We start from the raw sequence: 5,302 nt of genomic DNA, 5'->3' as shown, positions 1-5,302 counted from the left end.
CATTGCTGGAGCAACATAAGGCAAAGCCATGTGTTTGTTCAGAAAACAGGCTTTTGTCACCCATGAAGTGCTGGTATGACATTTATGGGAGTAAGGACCCCGGGCACAGAGTCGTCCAAATTCCTCTTAAAACCAGGCCAGAGGTTTCTAAAGTTTAGAAACTAATAAAGAGTTTAATTCAGCCAACTGGGCCTAAATGTAAATGTTATTAGATAACTATTCTGCAGGTCGTAAGCAATTATTTTAGACACAAATGATTACTGGAGAGGTTTGAATTGATTGAATTGATACGGTTACAAACCGTAACTGAGTAGCTGATGTGTAGATAAATACTAAGTCATTACATATACATGATGGCTTTACTTTAACGGTTTATAAATAGATTAACATCAACAACTACACAGTAATATAATAATATAAAAATAAAATCGCGGTTGTAGTCGCCTCTCTCTCTCCCTCTCTCGTTTTTTTTAAAAATTTATTTATTTATTTCTGCGTTTCAAAGGACTAGTAGGCTGTATATTTTTGAAACACCCATACGGTTTTAAAAGGTTTCTGCTCTTTTTCATTTCCTCCCTAAATTTTTAGCTCTCGCGACTCCGTGCCCTTTCATTTGGAAGCGTGTTCGGCTTTTCCGCAGCGACCCTTCAATAAATACGCACAGTGATATGCTGTTAATATGCGCTACGTTGCCATCTGCTATTAACATTATCTAGTTAGGGTTTACAACTATAATTAGACGACCTGGGAATTTACGGGGGTTATTTATGTCGTCGCATGTAATTGGTTTCAGATACGTATTCACCAAACCATGTGCAGATCACATTTGCCCTGAAACATCTGTTGAACAAAGAGTGACAATTTTGGAGGGTTAATCAAACTGTTCGCGTTTGCTGTTTCGGTGACTGAGAGGGGTAACAGAAAATATAACAGAAAATAAGGAACTGTTTTTCCATTAGTCTCCTGTTAATGAGGAAGTTTGGAAGGATTTGGGTTCGTGGGTTTTGAAAAAATAAACCGAGCTGGCATCGCTGTCTTAAATCACCCATGGCTTTCATTTTATTGGTGGCAATGTTGGCCAAAATATCGTATATTAGATATTAAATAATTAATTAACCTTTTACTAATAAATTATTATTTATTTAATTTAATATTCTGTCCCTCTTTTAATATTCTGTCTATTATTATTCTTATTATTCTTGTTGTTGTTGTTGTTGTTGTTGTTGTTGTTGTTGTTATTGGTGCTACTACTTAAATTAAATTAATTTAAAGAGTCTGCCTATTATAAATAGTTAAGGTTAAATGTATTGTTTGAATTTGTTCGTATGAAATTAATCGGAATCTTTTTGTTTCCTCGTTACATTTAAAAAAAAATGTTGTTTTTTTTGCCTCTTGTTCAGTTTAATTAATTAGAATGAGCCAAAGGTTTTTGAACATTTTGTCACAACTCAATTTCATTGTGGTCAATCCACCTAATATATTTAAAACTGAAGCTTACTTAATTTCTTTGTACTAAAACTACACGAATAATTTCTGTTATAACTAACTGGGCAGTGGATCTGTAGTTCCCAGCATGCTCTGCAATGGACTGCGTAAGGAGAGTAAATTTAGGGACTATGCGTTATTTTGTTTTTGTTTTTTTGTTTTGTTTTTTAGTAAAGGAAAAGACATGTTAGTGTTTAATGTTCAGTTATGTTGGACATTTGAAGGAGTCTCTGTAATGTTTTTGCATTTTGTGGCTACCATTGTGCTGAAGAGTGGCGCTTATGCACAGGCTGTGGCCACTCAGTGATCTATACTAACAACGGTACTTTTTCATTATATACATTGTGTACAATGATGGATGAAACTGCTTGTTTAAACATATAAAAGTAACTAAATCTAATAAATTCATACAAAAGTTAAGTTGGACCAACATAAGAAAACTTAGTTTGACAAATGTAATAAAGTTAATTAAACTTAGTAGAGTAATTAAATTGCCCTAAACCAACTAAATTGTGTTGACCCAAATAAACTGATTTATTTTGAATGAACTAAATTACATTGTGTGTAAAACCTTTCTTCAATTAAATTAAGTAAGAGTAATGAATTATTTTTTTGAGTGTATAATTCCAATTTTACGTGTGTTTGTTCTTGGGGTTTTAGAATAATAATAATAAGGAGAAGTAGAAGAAGAATAAGACGATTATTATTATTATTATTGTTATTAATAATAATAATAATAATAATAATAATAATAATAATAATAATAATTAGTTTTTCTTCCTCTTTGTAATCAGTCTGAGAATTTTTTTTATCAATACTTGCCTGAAACTGCACAGGATAAAGATTGTTTTCATTTCATAGCAATCATAACAACCAATGGCATTTAGTTTTAAAAACGTCCGAAGTTTATGGGTTTTTTTCTTGATTAAGATAAAAATGCCGTCTTGATCTCGTTGCACGTGACCTCATTGTCTGGTGTGTGCTCAGTTCTATAAAAATGTTACTTGTCTAATTAATAACAAGCACCATGTTTCAATACAGAATGAAAACATAATGAATTGTACCGTTATTTAAACATTTCAACATTTGATTAGCACATTTGATTAGCACTTCTTGCAATTAAGTTTTTCATCAGTAAGCCTACCTCCTATTACTAGGATCATGAACCAAAATGTGAAAGTAGGCCTATGTGTTGTAGCGCACAAAAGGAATTTTTTATTATTTTTTTAACTTATACATTTACACAATCAACTAGGCTACTCTGTGACTGTATTCTCTGGTTTATGAAGCTAGTTATGAAATTAACTTTGAAATTAACCCCATAGTCCTAAAAATCAGAAAAAAAACTAAATCAAAATATTCCATTTGCTAATTATTTGGTTATTTTAAAGTATTCACTGCAACCGATTTAAATGTAAAACAAAACAAACAAACAAACAAACAAAATCATGATGAGACGGCTGTAACTGGTTATTAGCTTGTTGTTTTCACATAGCCTAGATCTTAGGATGATATGCTAGAATTGATAGGCAAAATGAACAACTTATTCAACAACAACCGGTGTGTTTTGCATTAATCGTAGCCTATATAGGCTAAGCAATGTAGTCTATGGCACCGATTGTGTCTATAAATTGGGTCTGTTTCCCAAGAGCTTCTTCTTTTCCCAAAGATCATCTTGTTAGAGAGCGTTCAGCGTGAGAATGTAATATATCTTTTTTTTTTTTTTTTTTTTTAACTCTACAGGTCATAATAACTAGAATAACCTTTTAATATGTTTCAATAATAATTTCCCCCTTATTGTTGCTATTATAAGAAACAGAAGTAAAAGGAGATTTCCTCTGGGCGACGCTACACTAGCGTTGTTAAGTGTTCTCGTCTCGGAAAATATTCACTCAGATCATGTCATCAAATGCTTATGACAATGGAGCCTCTGGTAGATATGGACATCGGATTCAGCACACTGTGTGTGTCTGTGTGTGTGTGTGTGTGTGTGTGTGTGGAAGGGGGGGCATTTGATGGTGCCACACTGATCCCTCCTAGGCTCTGTGCTGTCGGGTCAACGGTCACTCTTGAACGGTTCAGCATCGCTTGTTCGTCTTGTGGTCTCTCCCCTTCTCTGTTCCCTGCAGAAATATTAAATTTTAAATTTCGGGTTACATGATTTTTTAAAATACATTACACTGATGGATGTTAAATGATGTTAAATATCCATATATGCCTCATAGAACCAGAATTCCCTTAATCGACTTTTGCTGACTTTTTTCATTTTTATCTTAAAACATACTTAGATTTGTGTTGCTTTTAGAATTGCCTGAGTGACTTTGCGCACAAGGAGAAGAAGAGCACAAATCTGCGAAGTAATTATTCGGAATCAAAGTCAGTCATGCATTCACAAATATGTTCTTTGTTTTTTAACAATTTATTTGTTAATTTACCTGTAAAGTATCCCGTGATATTTGCATGTTGCTGGAATTCGCATAGTTCACCTGGCTTTGCTCACAGTGAAAACGGAGATATGTCACGGCAATGGCAGTGCGGTCCTCAAATCTCATATAAGATCCAGCGCATACACGTGTATCGCACATCCTGAAATGGCGCAAACGAAACTAGAGGCGACTCATTCCGACTTAAGTGAGGGGTGGGGAGGTGGGGAGGGGGTTGTGCAGGAAGAATTTCCTTTGGCTGCAGGCAAAACAGGCGCGTCCGCTTAGCTAACCGACCAACTTCCCACAACAAAGCCAACCTCTTCTTGTTGTGCACTGCTCGGCATATTTTGCCCTATATGGCAAAATAGGCTGTTCATATTTAAGGACGTTTTCATTGACTCGACTGTTTCACATAAGGGTTTTATATTTAGTGGCAAAACTGTAATCCAGATGGCGCTTGCCGCGGGAGTCAGATGCGCTTTAAGAATGAATTACTGATTGCGCCCGGAACGCCGTCGAATGCACCCACTAGGACTAATCTGAATCAATGTATTAAGTGATACAACGTGCAGCGCTGTCAGACCCACCACGAACAAACCTTCCTCTACATTAGAATACGCTTATTAAATAATTATACGCCAATCCGCCAAATCCTACTTTACTGCGTAGAGCGCAACATCTGCACATCTGTACGGTAATTGGGGGGGGGGGGAACTAAGCCTGCGCGTCTTAATCGCGCCCAGATGTGAGGAGCAAGTAACTGATTCACCGTCATTCAACAACCCTAATACGCACGAAGACGCGTAATGGTATATTTACTAGTTTTTAAGGCTGACACCTAGCACCTCCCCTTAGGCCTACAGTATATAGAATAAAGCCTGTTTATTCATTTTAGACCTCTCTCTCTCTCTCTCTCTCTCTCTCTCTCTCTCTCAGGGCAACCTGTCACCAACATCTGAGTACCACATGCCCCACATGCTTCTTCCCTCCCCTTCTCGGTTTTTTCATCCGGCTCGTTCGCATTTAAACGTTTTGCTCCCTTTCTTTAATACCCACGTTCCGATTTATAAGAATTTGAAGGAGTCGCCTCGTTTGAAAAATTAAGAATGTTAGTGCGAAGGACGGGTTTATCGATCGTAGCTTTTCTTTAGATTTCATACGCATGAAATGCAAGAAATAAATGGCTTATTAAAAATCTGCGTACTATTTGGTTGCAATAAACAGGATTCCCGCGTTGCGTAATTTTAGGCATACTGGATACAGGGAAACGCGGGGATCCTGACGCACCGAGCAGCGGGATGGATGCGCGATAAACAGAGAGGAAATTCCAGATCTCTCCATTGGGACAGATTTCCTATTTGACCGAGGGAAAAATTCCCTAGATTCTTATC

General features: G+C 36.3%; 1 long non-coding RNA gene across 1 annotated transcript; it reads right to left on the bottom strand.

The window, feature by feature from the left end:
• Positions 1-2,675: 2,675 nt before the first annotated feature.
• Positions 2,676-4,177, bottom strand: LOC108259732 (uncharacterized). Its single transcript, XR_001810997.3, has 2 exons — positions 3,921-4,177; positions 2,676-3,608 (listed from the first exon to the last, which is right to left on the bottom strand). It is a non-coding gene; the product is annotated as an uncharacterized LOC108259732 (long non-coding RNA).
• Positions 4,178-5,302: the final 1,125 nt, after the last annotated feature.

The sequence above is a fragment of the Ictalurus punctatus genome, chromosome 28 (genome assembly GCF_001660625.3).
Source record: "Ictalurus punctatus breed USDA103 chromosome 28, Coco_2.0, whole genome shotgun sequence".
NCBI classification, from domain to species: domain Eukaryota; kingdom Metazoa; phylum Chordata; class Actinopteri; order Siluriformes; family Ictaluridae; genus Ictalurus; species Ictalurus punctatus.
The sequence above is the reverse complement of the archived record's forward strand: the minus strand, read 5'-3'. Positions and strand labels throughout refer to the sequence as shown.